Source organism: Dendropsophus ebraccatus, chromosome 9 (assembly GCF_027789765.1).
Source record: "Dendropsophus ebraccatus isolate aDenEbr1 chromosome 9, aDenEbr1.pat, whole genome shotgun sequence".
Classification (NCBI taxonomy): Eukaryota; Metazoa; Chordata; class Amphibia; order Anura; family Hylidae; genus Dendropsophus; species Dendropsophus ebraccatus.
The window spans coordinates 2,302,273-2,316,468 of NC_091462.1; the positions used below are offsets into that span (position 1 = coordinate 2,302,273).

Sequence of the window (14,196 nt, forward strand, 5' to 3'; positions counted from 1 at the left end):
AGCCCCGGCGCTCTCTCTCTCTGTATACCTCAGGTGATCTCTCAGCCCCGGCGCTCTCTCTCTCTCTCTGTATACCTCAGGTGATCTCTCAGCCCCGGCGCTCTCTCTCTGTATACCTCAGGTAATCTCTCAGCCCCGGCGCTCTCTCTCTCTGTATACCTCAGGTGATCTCTCAGCCCCGGCGCTCTCTCTCTCTCTCTGTATACCTCAGGTGATCTCTCAGCCCCGGCGCTCTCTCTCTCTGTATACCTCAGGTAATCTCTCAACCCCGGCGCTCTCTCTCTCTGTTTACCTCAGGTGATCTCTCAGCCCCGGCGCTCTCTCTCTCTGTATACCTCAGGTAATCTCTCAGCCCTGGTTCTCTCTCTCTCTGTATACCTCAGGTAATCTCTCAGCCCCGGCGCTCTCTCTCTCTGTATACCTCAGGTAATCTCTCAGCCCCGGTGCTGTCTCTCTCTCTCTGTATATCTCAGGTAATCTCTCAGCCCCGGCTCTCTCTCTCTCTGTATACCTCAGGTAATCTCTCAGCCCCGGCGCTCTCTCTCTCTCTCTGTATACCTCAGGTAATCTCTCAGCCCCGGCGCTCTCTCTCTCTGTATACCTCAGGTAATCTCTCAGCCCCGGCGCTCTCTCTCTATATACCTCAGGTAATCTCTCAGCCCCGGCGCGCTCTCTCTGTGTACCTCAGGTGATCTCTCAGCCCCGGCGCTCTCTCTCTCTATACCTCAGGTAATCTCTCAGCCCCGGCGCGCTCTCTCTGTGTACCTCAGGTGATCTCTCAGCCCCGGCGCTCTCTCTCTCTCTGTATACCTCAGGTAATCTCTCAGCCCCGGCGCGCTCTCTCTGTGTACCTCAGGTGATCTCTCAGCCCCGGCGCTCTCTCTCTCTCTGTATACCTCAGGTAATCTCTCAGCCCCGGCGCGCTCTCTCTGTGTACCTCAGGTAATCTCTCAGCCCCGGCGCTCTCTCTCTCTCTGTATACCTCAGGTGATCTCTCAGCCCCGGCGCTCTCTCTCTCTGTATACCTCAGGTGATCTCTCAGCCCCGGCGCTCTCTCTCTCTGTATACCTCAGGTAATCTCTCAGCCCCCGGCGCTCTCTCTCTCTCTCTATACCTCAGGTAATCTCTCAGCCCCGGCGCTCTCTCTCTCTGTATACCTCAGGTAATCTCTCAGCCCTGGCGCTCTCTTATTGGCAGTCCGCTGGCAGTCAGGGGGTTAATAGACAGGAAGCCAGCTGCATGTAGAGTTTGTATTTTATAACATGTGGAAGAGACGACTGTGCTGTGCTGCTGCTGTGGCCCCTCCTCCTCCCTCCACCTCTCCCAGCTGTGCCCCCTCCCACCTGGCCGCAGCCCCTCCTCCTCCCTCCACCTCTCAAAGCTGTGCCCCCTCCCACCTGGCCGCAGCCCCTCCTCCTCCCTCCACCTCTCCCAGCTGTGCCCCCTCCCACCTGGCCGCAGCCCCTCCTCCTCCCTCCACCTCTCCCAGCTGTGCCCCCTCCCACCTGGCCGCAGCCCCCCACCCCTGCCAGGGCTGCTCTCCTCTCTGGGTGTTTGCTGTGATTTCCCCCTCCTGGATTCCATGCCCTGTAAGGCTGCAGACATGAGTGGGGTGTGGAGAGGAAGAGGAGAAACAAGACTGCTGAGGCAAATGGCTGCAAGGCTCTGAGCCCCCTCCTCCCTCTCACAGCACCAGCCCCGCTCACACTCAGCACCAGCCCCGCTCACACTCAGCACCAGCCCCGCTCACACTCCTGCGCCCACTGCCCTGTCCTGGGATCTCTCTGCTCTTCTGCCTTGTTGCAGCTTTGTTTGTGACACTTTGGATGTGTCTTGTACCTCAGCCCCCACCCCCTGGCATCTCTGACACCCCCCATCTCTGACACCCCCCTGGTATCTCTGCGCCCCTCCACCCCCTCCATCCAGGTGAGCACAGGACCAGGACCCACAACTTTGGATTTTCCCCGTTAAACTTTGGATTTATACAAAAAGGAAAACTCATCGGGACTGACGGAGGCACCTGAGGAGGTGAGAACGGGGGCTACGGGAGGGGTGACAGGGATGGGGGTCATCCACTACATGGCGGAGTCCACGACTATGGGATGGGGGTCATCCACTACATGGCGGAGTCCACGACTATGGGATGGGGGTCATCCACTACATGGCGGAGTCCACGACTATGGGATGGGGGTCATCCACTACATGGCGGAGTCCACGACTATGGGATGGGGGTCATCCACTACATGGCGGAGTCCACGACTATGGGATAGGACATGGTGACTCAGGTAGCAGAGACAAGTTTGCCATTGTGCCCCGGTGCCACCACCTGTTGTTGTTTGCTGTAAGTGTCACATTGTACAACAGAAACAGCTGGATGAGCAACCCGGCACTGCTACATCCACTCAGGAACAGCGCTCACTGCTAGATCCACTCAGGAACAGCGCTCACTGCTACATCCACTCAGGAACAGCGCTCACTGCTACATCCACTCAGGAACAGCGCTTGCTGCTAGATCCACTCAGGAACAACGCTCACTGATAGATCCACTCAGAAACAGCGCTCACTGCTAGATCCACTAAGGAACAGCGCTCACTGCTACATCCACTCAGGAACAGCGCTCGCTGCTAGATCCACTCAGAAACAGCGCTCACTGCTAGATCCACTAAGGAACAGCGCTCACTGCTACATCCACTCAGGAACAGCACTCACTGCTAGATCCACTCAGGAACAGCGCTCACTGCTAGATCCACTCAGGAACAGCGCTCGCTGCTAGATCCACTCAGGAACAGCTCTCACTGCTAGATCCACTCAGGAACAGCGCTCGCTGCTAGATCCACTCAGGAACAGCGCTCGCTGCTAGATCCACTCAGGAACAGCGCTCACTGCTACATCCACTCAGGAACAGCGCTCGCTGCTAGATCCACTCAGGAACAGCGCTCACTGCTACATCCACTCAGGAACAGCGCTCACTGCTACATCCACTCAGGAACAGCGCTCGCTGCTAGATCCACTCAGGAACAGCGCTCGCTGCTAGATCCACTCAGGAACAGCGCTCACTGCTAGATCCACTAAGGAACAGCGCTCACTGCTACATCCACTCAGGAACAGCGCTCACTGCTACATCCACTCAGGAACAGCGCTCACTGCTACATCCACTCAGGAACAGCGCTCGCTGCTACATCCACTCAGGAACAGCGCTCGCTGCTACATCCACTCAGGAACAGCGCTCGCTGCTAGATCCACTCAGGAACAGCGCTCGCTGCTAGATCCACTCAGGAACAGCGCTCGCTGCTAGATCCACTCAGGAACAGCGCTCGCTGCTAGATCCACTCAGGAACAGCGCTCGCTGCTAGATCCACTCAGGAACAGCGCTCGCTGCTAGATCCACTCAGGAACAGCGCTCGCTGCTAGATCCACTCAGGAACAGCGCTCGCTGCTAGATCCACTCAGGAACAGCGCTCGCTGCTAGATACTGACAGCTTCATGGGAGACATGGTGGGTGAGAAGAGTTACCAGACATTATACAAGCCAAACTGGCCGAATGCTGCGAGCGATGCTCCTGTGATACATGTGATGGGATACACTGCTGTGATACATGTGATGGGATACACTGCTGTGATACATGTGATGGGATACACTGCTGTGATACATGTGATGGGATACACTGCTGTGATACATGTGATGGGATACACTGCTGTGATACATGTGATGGGATACACTGCTGTGATGCGTGTGATGGGGTACACTGCTGTGATACATGTGATGGGATACACTGCTGTGATACATGTGATGGGATACACTGCTGTGATACGTGTGATGGGGTACACTGCTGTGATGCGTGTGATGGGATACACTGCTGTGATGCGTGTGATGGGATACACTGCTGTGATACGTGTGATGGGATACACTCCTGTGATACGTGTGATGGGGTACACTGCTGTGATGCGTGTGATGGGATACACTGCTGTGATACATGTGATGGGATACACTGCTGTGATACGTGTGATGGGGTACACTGCTGTGATGCGTGTGATGGGATACACTGCTGTGATACATGTGATGGGATACACTGCTGTGATACATGTGATGGGATACACTCCTGTGATGCGTGTGATGGGATACACTGCTGTGATACATGTGATGGGATACACTGCTGTGATACATGTGATGGGATACACTCCTGTGATACGTGTGATGGGATACACTGCTGTGATACGTGTGATGGGATACACTGCTGTGATACGTGTGATGGGATACACTGCTGTGATACGTGTGATGGGATACACTCCTGTGATGCGTGTGATGGGATACACTGCTGTGATACATGTGATGGGATACACTGCTGTGATACATGTGATGGGATACACTCCTGTGATACGTGTGATGGGATACACTGCTGTGATACGTGTGATGGGATACACTGCTGTGATACGTGTGATGGGATACACTGCTGTGATACGTGTGATGGGATACACTGCTGTGATACGTGTGATGGGATACACTCCTGTGATACGTGTGATGGGATACACTGCTGTGATACGTGTGATGGGATACACTCCTGTGATACGTGTGATGGGATACACTGCTGTGATACATGTGATGGGATACACTGCTGTGATGCGTGTGATGGGATACACTGCTGTGATACGTGTGATGGGATACACTGCTGTGATACGTGTGATGGGATACACTGCTGTGATACGTGTGATGGGATACACTGCTGTGATACGTGTGATGGGATACACTGCTGTGATACATGTGATGGGATACACTGCTGTGATACGTGTGATGGGATACACTGCTGTGATACGTGTGATGGGATACACTGCTGTGATACGTGTGATGGAATACACTGCTGTGATACGTGTGATGGGATACACTGCTAGGATACGTGTGATGGGATACACTCCTGTGATACGTGTGATGGGATACACTGCTAGGATACGTGTGATGGGATGGATGTAAGGAATCTGGTCCAGTGGATGACAGGCAGTGGTGGGCGGCTGACCAAAAACCAAAAAGTTTCTTTTTAATAATTAAAGGTCCCGAAATTCTTAATATTGTAACATTTATGGTAAATATTGTAACATTTATGGTAAATATTGTAACATTTATGGTAAATATTGTAACGTTTAGGGTAAATATTGTCAGGTTTGTATCAGGTTTGTGTAAATCATCAGGTTTGCATGGTCTTGTGGGGAGTAGCCTTTGTATGGCAGTTTTGTGCGGCGTGCAGCCGGTTGGGTGGTGCGTGTTACATACATGTCACCAGACCAGGATGAGACGTGACCTCCGGTGTTTGTGTTGTAGTGTTGGTTGCTGACATGTAGTTGTGATCATTTACTGCAGGTAAATCTCGCTGACGGCCATTGAGCTATGAAACAAGTTGCAGCGTCTGCCCCGGGACGTTGTCCGTGTGAGGAGGTCAGATGAGATGTGGCAGAGGCCAATATGTGAGATAAAGAAGCGGCAGAAATGGTGTCAGATGTAGGAGAGTTAGGGTGCGTTTACACAGAAAGATTTATCTGACAGATTTTGGAAGCCAAAGCCAGGAATGGATTTGAAAAGAGGAGCAATCTCAGTCTTTCCTTTATGGCCTGATCCCTGTTTATAGTCTGTTCCTGGTTTGGGCTTCAAAGATCTGTCAGATAAATCTGTCTGTGTAAATGCACCCTTAGGCTGGGTTCACACTATGTATATTTCAGGCTGTATTTGGTCCTCATGTCAGGTCCTCATAGCAACCAAAACCAGGAGTGGATTGAAAACACAGAAAGGATCTGTTCACATATGTTGTAATTGAGTAGATGGCCGCCATATAACAGTAAATAACGGCCATTATTTCAATACCACAGCCGTTGTTTTAAAATAACAGCAAATATTTGCCATTAAATGACGGCCATCCACTCAATTACATCATTGTGTGAACAGATCCTTTCTGTGTTTTCAATCCACTCCTGGTTTTGGTTGCTATACAGCCTCAAATATACAGCCTCAAACATACAGCCTCAAATATACGTAGTGTGAACCTAGCCTTAGGGTACGAACACACACACCGTATACGCAGCAGATTAGATCTAAATAACTGAACACAGCATCAAATCTGCTGCGTATCTGCTGCGTATCTGCTGCGTATCTGCTGCATATCTGCTGCGTATCTGCTGCGTATCTGCTGCGTATACGTCGTGTGGGTTTGTACCCTTAGGGCTCGTTCCCACTGAGCAAAAGCAGCTGAATTTCTGCGCTGAATCAGCGCTGAAATTTCAGCCGTTAAAATAGGTGCAGAGCTAATTTCCATTGTGTTGAATGGAAATTCTGCTCTGCAGTTCACACAGTGGAATTTCCGCACTGAACTAATCCGCTTTCCGCCAGAAGAATGAACATGTTCATTCTTCCGCTAGCGGAAGCCTATACAAATCAATGGGGCTCTGATTTTCTGTTTCAGCGCGGATTCAGCGCGGATTCAGCGCGGAATACAAGCGTAATACAAGCGGAAATTACTCGCTGAATCAGCGCGGAAATGGGGAAAAGGGGGGGGAGGAGGATTCTAGTATATGTTCTGGTATAGTCTAGTTTACTCGCCAAATACTCGCTGAATTTCAGCGCTGAATGCATGCGGATTCAGCGCGGATTCCTCGAGTATTCCGCGCTGAATTTGTCAAGAGCTGATTACGAGCTGAACACTTTCCTAGCAGAATACGCAGGGATTCTGCTTGCATTCTGCTTATATTCTGCTCGGAATTCAGCGTCAGTTGATTTCAGGCGGAAATATTTCCTTGCGTAATCCGCTCCTTTTGCTCTGTGTGAACGTAGCCTTAGGCTGGTGTGGTGTGGAGTTGTCATCGTTGGGTTGGTTGGGTTCACATGTGGTTTTTTGGGGGGGAGGGGAGGGGTTACTAATATTTAGCCAAAACACAGAAAAAGGTGCAAATCTTTCCATTATAATTTTTCTCTGTATGGTGTCTGGAGAGCACACAGGACGGGTGTTACCAGCACTGCAGAGCTGAGTCTGTCCTGTCTGAGAGCACACAGGACGGGTGTTACCAGCACTGCAGAGCTGAGTCTGTTCTGTCTGAGAGCACACAGGACGGGTGTTACCAGCACTGCAGAGCTGAGTCTGTCTGAGAGCACACAGGACCGGTGATACCAGCACTGCAGAGCTGAGTCTGTCTGAGAGCACACAGGACGGGTGTTACCAGCACTGTAGAGCTGAGTCTGTCTGAGAGCACACAGGACGGGTGTTACCAGCACTGCAGAGCTGAGTCTGTCCTGTCTGAGAGCACACAGGACGGGTGTTACCAGCACTGCAGAGCTGAGTCTGTCCTGTCTGAGAGCACACAGGACGGGTGTTACCAGCACTGCAGAGCTGAGTCTGTTCTGTCTGAGAGCACACAGGACGGGTGTTACCAGCACTGCAGAGCTGAGTCTGTCTGAGAGCACACAGGACGGGTGTTACCAGCACTGCAGAGCTGAGTCTGTCCTGTCTGAGAGCACACAGGACGGGTGTTACCAGCACTGCAGAGCTGAGTCTGTCCTGTCTGAGAGCACACAGGACGGGTGTTACCAGCACTGCAGAGCTGAGTCTGTTCTGTCTGAGAGCACACAGGACGGGTGTTACCAGCACTGCAGAGCTGAGTCTGTTCTGTCTGAGAGCATACAGGACGGGTGTTACCAGCACTGCAGAGCTGAGTCTGTTCTGTCTGAGAGCACACAGAACCGGTGATACCAGCACTGCAGAGCTGAGTCTGTCCTGTCTGAGAGCACACAGGACGGGTGTTACCAGCACTGCAGAGCTGAGTCTGTCTGAGAGCACACAGGACGGGTGTTACCAGCACTGCAGAGCTGAGTCTGTCTGAGAGCACACAGGACCGGTGTTACCAGCACTGCAGAGCTGAGTCTGTCTGAGAGCACACAGGACCGGTGTTACCAGCACTGCAGAGCTGAGTCTGTCTGAGAGCACACAGGACGGGTGTTACCAGCACTGCAGAGCTGAGTCTGTCTGAGAGCACACAGGACCGGTGATACCAGCACTGCAGAGCTGAGTCTGTCTGAGAGCACACAGGACCGGTGTTACCAGCACTGCAGAGCTGAGTCTGTTCTGTCTGAGAGCACACAGGACCGGTGTTACCAGCACTGCAGAGCTGAGTCTGTCTGAGAGCACACAGGACCGGTGTTACCAGCACTGCAGAGCTGAGTCTGTCTGAGAGCACACAGGACCGGTGATACCAGCACTGCAGAGCTGAGTCTGTCCTGTCTGAGAGCACACAGGACCGGTGATACCAGCACTGCAGAGCTGAGTCTGTCTGAGAGCACACAGAACCGGTGATACCAGCACTGCAGAGCTGAGTCTGTCCTGTCTGAGAGCACACAGGACGGGTGTTACCAGCACTGCAGAGCTGAGTCTGTCTGAGAGCACACAGGACGGGTGTTACCAGCACTGCAGAGCTGAGTCTGTCTGAGAGCACACAGGACGGGTGTTACCAGCACTGCAGAGCTGAGTCTGTTCTGTCTGAGAGCACACAGGACGGGTGTTACCAGCACTGCAGAGCTGAGTCTGTCTGAGAGCACACAGGACGGGTGATACCAGCACTGCAGAGCTGAGTCTGTCTGAGAGCACACAGGACGGGTGTTACCAGCACTGCAGAGCTGAGTCTGTCCATCTGAGAGCACACAGGATGGGTGTTACCAGCACTGCAGAGCTGAGTCTGTCTGAGAGCACACAGGACCGGTGTTACCAGCACTGCAGAGCTGAGTCTGTCTGTCTGAGAGCACACAGGACCGGTGTTACCAGCACTGCAGAGCTGAGTCCGTCTGAGAGCACACAGGACCGGTGATACCAGCACTGCAGAGCTGAGTCTGTCTGAGAGCACACAGGACGGGTGTTACCAGCACTCTAGAGCTGAGTCTGTCCTGTCTGAGAGCACACAGGACCGGTGTTACCAGCACTGCAGAGCTGAGTCTGTCTGTCTGAGAGCACACAGGACCGGTGTTACCAGCACTGCAGAGCTGAGTCTGTCTGAGAGCACACAGGACCGGTGTTACCAGCACTGCAGAGCTGAGTCCGTCTGAGAGCACACAGGACGGGTGTTACCAGCACTGCAGAGCTGAGTCTGTCTGAGAGCACACAGGACGGGTGTTACCAGCACTGCAGAGCTGAGTCTGTTCTGTCTGAGAGCACACAGGACCGGTGTTACCAGCACTGCAGAGCTGAGTCTGTCTGAGAGCACACAGGACCGGTGTTACCAGCACTGCAGAGCTGAGTCTGTCTGAGAGCACACAGGACCGGTGATACCAGCACTGCAGAGCTGAGTCTGTCCTGTCTGAGAGCACACAGGACGGGTGATACCAGCACTGCAGAGCTGAGTCTGTTCTGTCTGAGAGCACACAGGACCGGTGTTACCAGCACTGCAGAGCTGAGTCTGTCTGAGAGCACACAGGACGGGTGTTACCAGCACTGCAGAGCTGAGTCTGTCCTGTCTGAGAGCACACAGGACCGGTGATACCAGCACTGCAGAGCTGAGTCTGTCTGAGAGCACACAGGACCGGTGTTACCAGCACTGCAGAGCTGAGTCTGGTCTGTCTGAGAGCACACAGGACCGGTGATACCAGCACTGCAGAGCTGAGTCTGTCTGAGAGCACACAGGACGGGTGTTACCAGCACTGCAGAGCTGAGTCTGTCTGAGAGCACACAGGACGGGTGTTACCAGCACTGCAGAGCTGAGTCTGTCTGAGAGCACACAGGACCGGTGTTACCAGCACTGCAGAGCTGAGTCTGTTCTGTCTGAGAGCACACAGGACCGGTGTTACCAGCACTGCAGAGCTGAGTCTGTCTGAGAGCACACAGGACCGGTGTCACCAGCACTGCAGAGCTGAGTCTGTTCTGTCTGAGAGCACACAGGACGGGTGTTACCAGCACTGCAGAGCTGAGTCTGTCCTGTCTGAGAGCACACAGGACCGGTGTTACCAGCACTGCAGAGCTGAGTCTGTCTGAGAGCACACAGGACCGGTGTTACCAGCACTGCAGAGCTGAGTCTGGTCTGTCTGAGAGCACACAGGACGGGTGTTACCAGCACTGCAGAGCTGAGTCTGTCTGAGAGCACACAGGACGGGTGTTACCAGCACTGCAGAGCTGAGTCTGTCTGAGAGCACACAGGACCGGTGTTACCAGCACTGCAGAGCTGAGTCTGTCTGAGAGCACACAGGACCGGTGTTACCAGCACTGCAGAGCTGAGTCTGTCCTGTCTGAGAGCACACAGGACCGGTGTTACCAGCACTGCAGAGCTGAGTCTGTCTGAGAGCACACAGGACCGGTGATACCAGCACTGCAGAGCTGAGTCTGTCTGAGAGCACACAGGACCGGTGTTACCAGCACTGCAGAGCTGAGTCTGTCTGAGAGCACACAGGACCGGTGTTACCAGCACTGCAGAGCTGAGTCTGTCCGTCTGAGAGCACACAGGACGGGTGTTACCAGCACTGCAGAGCTGAGTCTGTCCTGTCTGAGAGCACACAGGACGGGTGTTACCAGCACTGCAGAGCTGAGTCTGTCTGAGAGCACACAGGACGGGTGTTACCAGCACTGCAGAGCTGAGTCTGTCTGAGAGCACACAGGACGGGTGTTACCAGCACTGCAGAGCTGAGTCTGTCCGTCTGAGAGCACACAGGACCGGTGTTACCAGCACTGCAGAGCTGAGTCTGTCCTGTCTGAGAGCACACAGGACGGGTGTTACCAGCACTGCAGAGCTGAGTCTGTCCTGTCTGAGAGCACACAGGACGGGTGTTACCAGCACTGCAGAGCTGAGTCTGTCCGTCTGAGAGCACACAGGACGGGTGTTACCAGCACTGCAGAGCTGAGTCTGTCTGAGAGCACACAGGACGGGTGTTACCAGCACTGCAGAGCTGAGTCTGTCTGAGAGCACACAGGACGGGTGTTACCAGCACTGCAGAGCTGAGTCTGTCTGAGAGCACACAGGACCGGTGTTACCAGCACTGCAGAGCTGAGTCTGTCCGTCTGAGAGCACACAGGACCGGTGTTACCAGCACTGCAGAGCTGAGTCTGTCCTGTCTGAGAGCACACAGGACCGGTGTTACCAGCACTGCAGAGCTGAGTCTGTCCGTCTGAGAGCACACAGAACCGGTGATACCAGCACTGCAGAGCTGAGTCTGTCCTGTCTGAGAGCACACAGGACGGGTGTTACCAGCACTGCAGAGCTGAGTCTGTCCTGTCTGAGAGCACACAGAACCGGTGATACCAGCACTGCAGAGCTGAGTCTGTCCTGTCTGAGAGCACACAGGACGGGTGTTACCAGCACTGCAGAGCTGAGTCTGTCCTGTCTGAGAGCACACAGGACGGGTGTTACCAGCACTGCAGAGCTGAGTCTGTCCGTCTGAGAGCACACAGGACGGGTGTTACCAGCACTGCAGAGCTGAGTCTGTCTGAGAGCACACAGGACGGGTGTTACCAGCACTGCAGAGCTGAGTCTGTCTGAGAGCACACAGGACGGGTGTTACCAGCACTGCAGAGCTGAGTCTGTCTGAGAGCACACAGGACCGGTGTTACCAGCACTGCAGAGCTGAGTCGGTCAGATGTAGTGCCAGTCGTATTATACTGAGATATCTGTGTCTGATTTTCAGGTACCGCTCTCATTGTATAAGCATGGTGTTAAATGACCATGTCAGCTCTGCTACATATAAACGGCCGAGACACATGGTGAGAACGCTGCGTCTGGTGACCAAAGTCATTGAAGCAATGAGGATACAATATCAGGGTAACAATGTATAAATCACTACTGATCGACGCTGATCACATGATACCTGACACCTGCATGGTGTACTCATCGTATCCTCAGGTATACAGCGCCAACATAGTATTACACTTCATGAACTATACCACTCATCCAGAGGCTGCCCGGGCATGCTGGGAGTTGTAGTTCTCAGGTGTGATTCTCTGTACGGATACAACATGGACACAATGTCATCATAGCTGATAATAACATATATCGTATCGTCTACTGTGTGACGCTTAATGGGCCTGTGAGGACAGTGTCAGCTAGTGTTCTCTGCTATCAGCCAATACTGAGCGGCCTGTAATGTATATATCCTGTATATAGGGGCCTTTCCACCATTTTTTAAAATAATTAATTTTATAACTTTACCCTCACTGATTAAAGGTTAAATCTCCATATTTTTGATAGGTCATGACAGATATCTGAAGAAAAAAAATGTAACCTGTTTGTGGGTGTCTGAAGAGCATGACTAATGATAATGGGGCATATGGTTATTTGGGGTTATTGCCAGCTGACTGTTCTGCGATTTGGTCTGTATTATTATACTTCTACTTAACAACCCCAGCTTGTAACACCTGTAACAAAAAAGATACAAAAGTTTATGCTGTGATCTATGTACAAAACCCTTTGGTGAAAGTAAGGCTATGGACATGGTAGTTAACAACATTAAATTGTTTAAGGTTTTTGAAATTTCTTTCATCCTTAGTTCAGTGTTACGGGTATTACACACTTACTGTTACGGGTGTTACCATTCACACTCGTAACTCCCGTAACATAAACACGCACATGTTTGAAGCCATTCTACTCCTGTTAGGCTAGTTATTGGATGGATATTTTATTTAACACAATCACCATTGTTTTCAGCAGTGGTCATTTATCATTTTTAAAGCAAAATATGATGGCTGGTAAAAGAGCGGTGCTGTCTCTGGAAGAAAGTGGCCACGTTTTTGTAGCGCTGGACAACTCCTATAAAAGTGTAATGAACAGTAAATAATTTTTATACTCACCATAAAATAGTTAGAAATGAAAGTCATAAAAATGCACTATAATGGTGTGTTCACACCTACAGGATCTGCAGCAGATTTCATTTAAATAACTGAACACAGCATCAAATCTGCTGCAGATCCTGTAGGTGTGAACGCACCCTTAAAGAGAAAACAAAAATACATGAGATATTACTGAGTAAAAAAAGAAACTGGTTGTCTGAGGTAATATAGCCGCAAGTATCATATAAGTGGAGTAAGTGCATTACATATATTGTGTTATACCCCCGCATAGAGCAACCTAAGAGAACTGGGTATTAGTAAGAGTGAGAGATTCAGAGCACCGGGCCCAGTCAGACGTAACTGAGGGATAACAATTACTTTTCCGTGCATGAAAAAGTTCCATTTGATAAGACCGACCGACTAACCTAAGAGTCACTAACATTAGGAGTGCAGGGAAGTATCCATGTTTTTGCTATAGTAACCTAGCTGCCAATATGATATGACTGACCGCTATTCTAGCTGCCAATATTATATGACTGACCGCTATTCTAGCTGCCAATACTATATGGCTGACCGCTATTCTAGCTGCCAATATGATATGACTGACCGCTATTCTAGCTGCCAATATTATATGACTGACCGCTATTCTAGCTGCCAATATCATATGACTGACCGCTATTCCTGCTGCCAATATTATATGACTGACCGCTATTCCTGCTGCCAATATCATATGACTGACCGCTATTCTAGCTGCCAATATGATATGACTGACCGCTATTCTAGCTGCCAATATTATATGACTGACCGCTATTCTAGCTGCCAATATCATATGACTGACCGCTATTCCTGCTGCCAATATTATATGACTGACCGCTATTCCTGCTGCCAATATCATATGACTGACCGCTATTCTAGCTGCCAATATTATATGACTGACCGCTATTCCTGCTGCCAATATTATATGACTGACCGCTATTCTAGCTGCCAATATTATATGACTGACCGCTATTCCTGCTGCCAATATTATATGACTGACCGCTATTCCTGCTGCCAATATTATATGACTGACCGCTATTCTAGCTGCCAATATTATATGACTGACCGCTATTCTAGCTGCCAATATTATATGGCTGACCGCTATTCCTGCTGCCAATATTGTATGACTGACCGCTATTCCTGCTGCCAATATTATATGACTGACCGCTATTCCTGCTGCCAATATTATATGACTGACCGCTATTCTAGCTGCCAATATTATATGACTGACCGCTATTCTAGCTGCCAATATTATATGACTGACCGCTATTCTAGCTGCCAATATCATATGACTGACCGCTATTCTAGCTGCCAATATTATATGACTGACCGCTATTCTAGCTGCCAATATTATATGACTGACCGCTATTCTAGCTGCCAATATCATATGACTG

The 14,196-nt window shown here is 51.2% G+C and overlaps 1 protein-coding gene across 1 annotated transcript in view; it reads left to right on the forward strand.

Moving 5' to 3' along the window:
- Positions 1-1,546: 1,546 nt before the first annotated feature.
- Positions 1,547-14,196, forward strand: part of TNS1 (tensin 1) — a 362,619-nt gene continuing 349,969 nt past the window's right edge. Inside the window, exon 1 of the mRNA XM_069982318.1 lies at positions 1,547-2,028. The gene's annotated coding sequence lies outside the window, so the exon portion shown is untranslated. The remainder of the gene's footprint in view (positions 2,029-14,196) is intronic.